Below are 10,151 nucleotides of genomic sequence, written 5' to 3'. Positions count from 1 at the left end.
TTGTGCCATCTTCAGTCTCTAGACGGACTGCGCCGGGTCTGGAGACTGGAACTACCCGGTAAGGGCCTTCCCACTTCGGTGATAACTTGTGTGTACCCTTGGTGGACTGAACGTGCGTAAGGACAAGGTCACCTTCCTCAAAACACCGGGCACGAACCCTACGGCTGTGATAACGGCGCAGGGCTTGCTGATAGCGTGCAACACGTGTAGTGGCCCGGAGATGGTTCTCCTCGAGTAGCATAGCGTCGTCACGCCGGTGCTGATCCTACGCGAGTTCATCATAGGCAAGGACCCGAGGAGACCCATAAATGAGTTTCGTGGGGATAACTGCTTCTGCACCGTAGACCAGGGAGAAGGGAGTCTGCCTGGTAGCTCAATTAGGTGTCATTCTGAGGGACCAGAGAACTACCTGTAGCTGCTCAATCCACCTCCTGCCATGCTTCTGCAGCGTAATGAAAGTCCTTGTCTTGAGTCCACGAAGCACTATAGCATTCGCCCTCTCAGTTTGTCCATTGCTCCGGGGGTGTGCCATAGAGGCAAATGAGATCTTGCATCCGAGGGTTTGAACATATTGCGTTAAGGCGTGGCTCGTGAATTGGGTGCCATTGTCAGTGATGATCCTTGCTGGAACTCCAAAACGACACACCAATTCTTTCAAGAACTTGATAGCTGGCTGATTAGTCACCTTCCACTTTGTAAACTTGTCGATGGCAACAGACAAGAATTCAAAGCCCCCAATTTCTCGGGGGAAGGGGCATAGGATATCAAGCCCCCAGACCGAAAATGGCCATGACAGAGGGATTGTCTAAAGAGCTTGGGCAACAGGTGTGTTTTCTTGGAATGGAACTGACAGGCTTCACATGTTGTGACGAGATCAACTGCGTCTTGGAGGGCTGTGGGCCAATAGAATCCTTGCCGGAATGATTTCCCAACTAATGCCCTTGATTCAATGTGTGAGCCGCACATTCCTCTGTGAATCTTAGCCAGCAGTTCCTTTCCATCCTCCCAACAGACACCCTTCAATTTCACACCATTGGGCCTCCTTCTGTACAGAGTGTCATCGATAATCTGATACATACTGGCCCTCCAGGCTACTTTCTCAGCTTCATTTGGGTCGCCGGGGACTTCTCCGGTTTGGAGGAGTGGACGATGTGCCTTGCCCAAGTTGGAGCCTGAGGCTCGGCAACAAGGATTAGCGGCACCTCCTCGGCTGTGGGAGCACTAGCCTCATTCACGGGGACCATATGCCCGGGTGGATGGGGTGGTTCGGAAGGCTGTGAGGAGTTGTTTCCGATAGGGTCTCTGCCGGGAGCGGATGGCTCGATCGGGAGAGGCTTACCGTAGTCCAACTTTCTCCTTTTCCAGGACATTGTGGTTGGTGATACGGAGGGTTGACAGAGGTGGAGAACAAAAGTTCCTGGTTCCACAGGAAGCTTCTGCGCAACACACTTTGACAGGTGATCAGCTATGTTGTTTTCTACATGGGGTACGTGCTCTGTTTGCAACCCGTCAAGGCACTCTTCTAGCCTCCTTACTTCCTCAACGTATGCTTCCATCAATGGACTTTGGTAATCCTTGTTGACTTGTCTGACCACCAACTGTGAATCTCCTCGAATGATCTGCTTCTTGATTCCCAATTCTGCTGCAATCCTCAGCTCGGCAAGGAGCCCTTCATACTCAGATGTATTGTTGGTGGCTTCTTCTCGGGCAAAGTGCATTTGGATGATGTACTTCAAGTGCTCCTCGGAGGGGGCAACAAGAAGCACGCCAGCTCCTGCACCTGGTAGGGAAAAAGCACCATCAAAATACATAATCCATTCTTGGGGTGATTCCTTGCCGGGGAGAGCTATTTCCATTGCTTCCTCATCAGGGGTTGCCGTCCATTCTGCAATAAACTCCGCCAACACGCTGCTTTGAATGGTTGAAGTGCTCTCAAACTTCAAACCAAAGTTGGATAACTCCAAAGCCCACTCCACTATTCTGCCAGTAGCCTCAGGGTTTCAGAGTATCCTTTGCAACGGAAAATGAGTAAGAACCATGATCTCATGGGCTTGGAATTAGTGGTGCAGTTTCCTTGAGGCCATGACGAGGCCAAGGATCAACTTTTGCACACCAGAGTACCTCGATCTAGCCCCTTGCAACAAGGAGCTGACGAAGTACACTGGGCGCTGTACCACTTTCTTCCTTGCCGCGTCCTTGGGGTTGCACTCATTGTCGTGCTTACTACTGTTCTAATCCTCTTCTGACTCTGCCGCGGTCTGTCCGCTCTCTGCTTCATCCACTTCTCGCTGTGCTACCAAGGCTGCATTGACCACTTGGTTGGTTGCTGCCAAGTAAAGCAGTAACGACTCCTGGGGTTTGGGTGCAACCATGTTAGGCACAAAAGACAAGTAAGTCTTCAACTCTTACAAGGCTGTATCTGCTTCCGGCATCCACTCCATAGGCCCTGCCTTCTTCAAAATTTTGAAGAACGACAAGGCATGCTCGGCAGACTTGGAGATAAATCTGCTTAGCGCGACAACGCATCCTGTCGAGCGCTTCACATCCTTAATTGTCCTTGGCGCTTGGATCTGCTCAATGGCCTTGATCATGTTGGGGTTGGCTTCAATCCCTGATTGGACACGAAGAATCCAAGTAGCTTTCCGGAGGGAACACCAAACACACACTTCTCCGGGTTAAGCTTCAAGTTGATTTTTCGCAAATTAGTAAATGTCTCCTCCAAATCCTGGATAAGGGTGGCCTTATCCTTGGTCTTCACCACAGTGTCATCCATATAGGCTTCTATGTTTCTATGGAGTTGTGGCTCAAAACTAATCTGGACTGCTCTTGCGAAATTAGATCCGGCACTCTTCAATCCAAAAGGCATGCGAACAAAGCAGTATGTACCCCATGGAGTGATGAATGATGTTTTCTCCTCATCTTCTTTCGACATGAAGATCTGGTGATATCCAGAGTATGCATCCAGAAAGGAGAGCAGATCGCACCCTGAAGTAGAATCCACAATCTGATCAATGCGCGACAAGGGGAATGGGTCCTTCGGGCAAGCCTTATTGAGATCTTTGAAATCAATGCAAAGCCTCCATTTCCCATTCGCCTTCCGAACTACTACCGGGTTTGCTAGCCATGAAGGGTGCAGTACTCCTCTGACCAATCCAGATGCCTCTAACTTCTTGATTTCCTCGGCAATGAACTGCTGCCGCTCCAAGGTTTGCTTCCTAACTTTCTGCTTGACAGGTCGGGCATGAGGGCAGATAGCAAGGTAGTGCTCGATTACCTCCCTGGGAACACCGGGGATATCATATGGTTTCCAGGCAAACACATCGATATTCGCCCACAGGAAGGCAACGACCGCGCTTTCCTATTTGTCGTCAAGGGTGGCGTTGATGGTGAAAGTACCATCAACACCAGCCAGCCCTGCCGGGACCTTCTTCACTTGGGGTGCTGCAATCTTGGATCTCTTGCTGTTGGAACACTCCGGCACGTCATCAATGGTTGCCGTGCACTTGGAGGGGGCACGCTGACTGGACTCCTTGCCGGAGGTCTTACAATCCCTCTTCTTTCCTTTGCTTTCCTTAGCGGGGACCGTTGCTGTCGTGGCCTCTGCTACGACGACATCCTGACACATCCTATCCACACAGATGATTGCATCCTTCTCATCTGATGGGATGGAGATGACTCCCAACGGCCCAGGCATCTTCAAGGTGTTGTAAGCATAATGGGATGCTGCCATGAATTTGGCCAAAGCCGGGCATCCCAGAATCCCATTATATGGCAGGGGAGATCAACCAAATTAAACACAACCTTCTCAGTCCAATAGTTAAGCTCTCCTCCAAACGTCACCAACAATGTAATCTTTCCCTTGGGATGGCTCCTACCGGGATTGACTCGTTGAAATGTGCCGGTAACCTCCAACTCTTCTTCTCCTATATGAAGCTTGTTAAGAACTGTTGGGGAAATCAGATTCAACCCTGCCCCGCCATCCACTAACATCTTTGTGACCTTGAGGTTGCGAATTGTTGGGGAGACCAACAATGGAAAACACCCTACCGCGATGGTGCGGCAAGGGTGGTCCTCCTCATCGAAGATGATGGGCGTGCGGGACCATTTGAGCAGCTTCCGGGCTTCTGGCGCTGACTCCACAACATTGACCTCTCTTGCCCATCGCTTGAGCTGGCGATGTGAGGAGTGCAAGGACGCACCGCCATCAATGCATAGGGCGTCAATGGCCTTCTAAAATTCCTGCTCAATGGTTTCCTCATCATTCCCCCATCACTCAAATCATCACAGGCTTCCTTCTCTTGGCCCCTGGCGGGTTTTCCTTGGTTCCGAAAGGGTTTGCTGGGACGGTTTGCTTCACCGCCTAGGCCTTTTCCACCAGTAGCATTCTAACCTTTCTCCTTATCACACTTATCATACTCTACTCTCTGTCTCTTGACAACCTGCTCAACTTGATAACATTCCTGGAGGTCGTGGCCCTTGGTCTGGTGGATCTTGCAGTACGGCCCTTCACCTTTCCCGGCTTTCTTCGCGGCAGTGGCTTCCCAGCAGGCAGTGCACACGACAACTTCCTGGCCGAGGGGCCTCAGACTTGGCCTTCTTGCCGGTACTAGGCATGCCAGAACCTTCCACAGTCATCACTGTCTTATATCTTGGCTTCTTGTTATGCTTCTTGCCCTTTCTATGACTGGTTGATTCATCATCTTCTTCTTCTTCTGAGTCAACATTGATGCAATCCTCCTCCGCGGGCAACTTCCTTCCTTGCTCCATCCGAGCACACTTATCCACTAGTGTGTACAGCTCCTTCATAGTCTTGGGCAACCGCACATTCGTCTTAGAACGAATGCGATGGTTGCGCACATTGGACTGGAAGGCTGCTATAACAACTGCAGGATGGATATTCAGAATATTCCTATGGACTTTACTGAATCTTTGTAAATATTTACGGAGAGTTTCTCCTTCCTTCTGTTGGAGAAGCTATAGGTCATTGGGCCTGCCGGGCTCCTGGTGGTCACTGGTGAAGGCACCGATGACCTCGTGGCACAAGCCTGGCCAGGATGAAATGGAGTTCTCCAGCAGGTGCATGAGCCAAGATCTCACGTTGGACATGAGAGCCAATGAGAAGTAGTTGGCAAACACCTTCTCGTCTCTTCCCCCGGTAGCCTGAACAATGATGGTGTATATGCTCAAGAACTCTGCCGGGTTCAGTCTCCCATCGTACTTCTCGGGTATCTCCGACTTGAACGTGCGAACAGACGGCCACCAGACTTGCCGCAGCTCGCGTGTAAAGGCAGGGCAGCCGACCTCGAAAGGTAGGCACCCGGCAACACCGAGCGTAGGATCATCGATGTTGAGGCCGCCGCACCGTCGGTCTGGAGGGGGTCGTCGAGAGGTCGTCTCAAGGGTCGGAAGAGGCCCTCGAGACGTCGTTGGGTTCTTGTTCTTGGTGCTCCTGTGCCTACTGCCATGGTGGGGACTGCATTGTAGGGATATCCCCCTCCGTTCGGCCAGCAATACGAGAAGCCATCATCACTTGGGGATGTCGTGGCGAGCCAGCGCGCCGTGAGCCCCCAGCCTCAGTGAAATCGAGCAAACTCTTGATGGTGGCACGCCATTCATCCATTTGCTCGGGAACTGGCGGGAACCTTAGTAGAAGCTGGGCCCGTGCCATAGCCTCCGTGGCCATGCTTGGCATGGAAGTTGATGACCTTGACCGCACCATCGCCTGGCTCCTGACGGTGCCCACGGCGGTGGTGGCGGTGGCTCGCCTGCGCTGCGGTGGGGCGGCCACCTGGGCAGCGGGGTCGCGCGGTGATGGCACCCGAGGGTCCGCGGCTCCGTCGGTGGGAGGAGGGGATGTACGCAAATTCATCCTCGCATCCATACCTTGCGGAGCTTGACCGTCGACACGCTGCTGAAGCTGTTCTCCTCCGACGCCTTCACCCCTCGTGCCCACCGAGGGGGAGTGGAGATGACGCCACCTGCTCCTGCCACGGCCCCAGTAGCGCTCACGTCCTCACTTATCCCCACACCCGCGGCGGCATCTGGGGCCGTGGGCTTCGGATCCTTCAAGGTAGATGGCTGGGCCGAAAGGCCGAACTTCTTCTTGTTGGGCGCCATGGTCAATGGTGTTGTCGAAGAAGAAGATGGCGATGAAGATGACGCGCTGCGCACACTTTCAGGTTCGCACAAGCGACCCCCCTACCCGGCGCGCCAAAGATGTCGCGGGATATCCACGGCCACCTATGGGACCGGGCGGCCCCTTGCTGGTTTGGCGGCGGACGTCGCGTTGCACAAAGAGCAGGCCAGCGCGCGACAGCACGACATAGAGCACAATTTACCCTGGTTTGGGCCGCCGTGATGTGTAAAATCCTACTCCTGCTTTGCTGGATTGATGGTGGAAATGAACGTGGTGGCATGTGGTACACTTGCCCGGCAAGGCATGCCTCAAGGCTATGGTCACCACAAGCGTATGATGGCTTAGGTTTTGTCAAGTTTCCAAACCTCTAACCGCCTCCTACGATAGCCATGTGCCTCCTTTTGTAGATTAAGGGGTCACAATAGTGGCAAAACAGTCATTACCCAATGATATGATAGCAAACACTGCTATTATACCTAACTCTATGGGCTGGCAGGGTGCATTAAATGAACCGCTTAGTGTCACATCACTAGCTGCCTGCCAAGGCCTACCGGGCTTATCTTGCCAGCTTTGCTCCTGTTCTCTTAACATGTCGCTGGACTGGTGTCACCTATGCGTTTCTTCGGTAGGAGTTGTCTGCCATGTGGCAAATGCTGCCACTTAATCACCTTGCAGCTTGACAGCGCACTGATTGATGACGTGGGTCGCTCTTGCCTGGTTGGCAGGGTGGCTTAGGCCCCGCAAGCCCCAGCAGGTACTACTGGGGAGTCATGGCTACTTACTTCTGGTGGTGGCCTGGCCCCTTGTCGGGCTCGCCTACCCGACGAGGGAGGCCCTTGTCTTGTTGATATCCTATTCCTTTGGCTCGATCTCGATCCCTCTGAGCTGGATATTGGTTCTTCAAGTCTCTTGGTTCTTCAATCTCTGGCTTAAGCTGGTGCTCCAGTCTTGATCTTGTGACTATGCATAGTTGGGCAATATACCCAGGGTCTGTTGCACCGACAGTCTACATTTTAGATTATTGAATACAAATAACCGTGAAGCCTGAAGAGTTGATCGTATTCAAAAGAAATAATTTTTTATCAGGTGAATTTAAACCATGTACGTTCCAGCAAAGTACGTTCTAGGTATGCAAAAGAACCATGGCTAAGATAAAATATGGTAATTAAGTGGAGGCTGAAGTTGAGCCACCGTCCTTGTTGGAGAGGATCTCAGCAGTAAGTTCTTTAGCAGGGATAGCGCGGAGATGTGTACCAATGTTCTGCAGAGTAGAGAGTGGAGCGGGAGGTGGCACGGTGGTCTCCTGCATGTTGACATCTTGATCATCCACATCATTAGTGTGAGGGAACGCAGAGGGCAACACTCTGGGCTTCACTTTGGACTTCCTAGGGTGAGACTCGTTGTACAGATTGGTACGGAAGCCATCATATTTATTGGACCTGTTACTGCGCCTGAGGGATGCAGTATCAATGGGGGCCTGGCTTTTATCTTTACAAAGCTTGGAGGGAAGTGCATCCTTGTTCTCAGGTTGCAGCCTTGCGGTGTCCACTGTCAGACTGGGTGTAGTAAGATCTTCAGCATAAACCTCTGAGGAAGGAGGTGTCTGGTGAGAGGTTGTTGCAGGTAGAGCTAACAACGCAGTTTGTGGTTGTAAGACAGTCATGGTGGTTTCCTGTGTACTAGACCCAGGTGCAGCATCAGTATAAGAATCAAACCCCTCTTGAGGCTGAGAGCTAGGTACTGCAACAGAAAGCTCCTGGCCAGACATTAAAGGATGAAAATCCACAGCAGCAAAATCGACAACAGCAGAAGCAGAGTCTGGGAGAATATGAGGTGGCATCTCATCATCAGGTAGTTCCTGAATATGGACTGTGGAAGCAGATGGCAAGTTGTTGCCCGACTGCGCTACAGAAACAAACTGGAGCCCTTTCCCCCCATAGAAACATGTATCTCAACACGAAAATAATCTTGCCTCATCCCATAGCCATGATTCCATGGTCCCATTGTGGCCAGCAAAGGGCGCATAGCCAGAAAAATGAAAGCATTGAGCTGCTGTCGAGGGATGGGATCTGCAAGCAGGAGATTCATAAGATGATTACCTTGAGTTGACATACCAAAGCTCATCCCCTGACTATGAACATCAACTGTGACTATAAGCATCTAATTGGAATGAGCCTGATCAACCTGAGCAGAGGTGTGATTCTCAACAATCAGTAAAGCAACAACAGAGTTAACAAAGCTCGTGTCATCAGAGATTGTGATGGAATCATTCCAAGCATCTACCGCATTGTCAACTATGTTTTTCTTGGGAATAATGTCCACTTCAAAATTGAGACCTTGAGCACCTAACCACGCCTCAAAATTCATTAGGTGTGGAGGCATTACCACTTGTGGAGCAGGAGTGACAGGAGCAGCTAGCCAAGCACCCCAACCTGCATGATTCTGAGCTGGGGCGGCAGGGGTGTCATTGGGAGGTGCAGCATTCTGTACTAACCAATTGTGAACTTGCTGCTGGTATAGCTATTCAGCGGTGAGGTCTGGACCAAACTGTGGATGGGGGTTGCCGTCAGGTGGTGGTGGCTCTTCTCCGGCCGGTGGAACTTCAGGGAGCAAAGCATTCCAGTCATTGCTTCGTAGAATGGTCACTTGGACAGTCCAGCAGTACCTAGCACCTCCCAATTGCCAAACCACAAAGCTTTGCTCCCTGTGAACTATGGGTGTTAAATCACATGGTGATGTGAACTATATTATTGAATCTAGTGCAAGTGGGAGACTGAAGGAAATATGCCCTAGAGGCAATAATAAAGTTGTTATTTTATATTTCCTTATTCATGATAAAGGTTTATTATTCATGCTAGAATTGTATTGATCGGAAACCTTAATACATGTGTGAATACATAAGCAAAAACCGTGTCCCTAGTGAGCCTTTACTAGACTAGCTTGTTCATCAAAGATGGTTAAGGTTTCCTAACCATAGACATGAGTTGTCATTTGTCACTTGAGAAGGGGTCACATCATTAGGAGAATGATGTCATGGACAAGACCCATATGTTAGCTTAGCATATTGATCGTTCAGTTTATTGCTATTGCTTTCTTCATGTCCAATACTTATTCCTTCGACTATGTGATTATGCAACTCCTGGATACCGGAGGAATACCTTGTGTGCTATCAAATGTCACAATGTAACTGGGTGATTATAAATATTCTCTACAGGTATCTCCGAAGGTGTTTGTTGAGTTGGCATAGATCAAGATTAGGATTTGTCACTCCGATTATCGAAGAGGTATCTCTGGGCCCTCTCGGCAATAAACATCATAAGCTTGCAAGCAAACGACTAAGGAGTTAGTCATGAGGTGATGTATTACGAAACGAGTAAAGGGACTTGCCAGTATCGAGATTGAACTAGGTATGAAGATATCGACGATCGAATCTCAGGCAAGTAACATATCGACAGACAAAGGGAATAACGTATGTTGTCATAATGGTTGGACCAATAAAGATCTTCCTAGAATACGTAGGAGCCAATATGGGCATCCAGGTTCCGGTATTTGTTATTCACCGAAGAGGTGTCCCGGTCATGTCTACATAGTTCTCGAACTCGTTGGGTCCGCACGCTTAACATTCGATGACGATATTGTATTATACGAGTTATGTGATTTCGTAACCGAATGTTGTTCGGAGTCACGGATGAGATCACGGACATGACGAGGAGTCTGAAACTGGTTGAGAGGTAAAGATTGATATATAGGACGATGGTATTCGGACACCGGAAGTGTTCCGGGGGTACCGGGTACATATCGGGTCACCGGAAGGGATTTTGGGCACCCCCCGACAAAAGATATGAGCCTAATGGGCCAAGAGGGGAAACGTACCAGCCACCAGGGGCTGGTGCGCCCCCCATATGGGCCGAACCAGAGGAGAAGGAAAGATGGGAAGGGAGAAGGAAAGGGGAGGGATTCTGCCTCCTCCTTCCTTCCCTCCTCCCTCCTCTTTCCTCCCCCTTCCGACAGATAA

This window comes from Triticum dicoccoides, chromosome 1A (genome assembly GCF_002162155.2).
Source record: "Triticum dicoccoides isolate Atlit2015 ecotype Zavitan chromosome 1A, WEW_v2.0, whole genome shotgun sequence".
Lineage (NCBI taxonomy): Eukaryota > Viridiplantae > Streptophyta > Magnoliopsida > Poales > Poaceae > Triticum > Triticum dicoccoides.
This window is presented reverse-complemented; position numbering follows the sequence as displayed.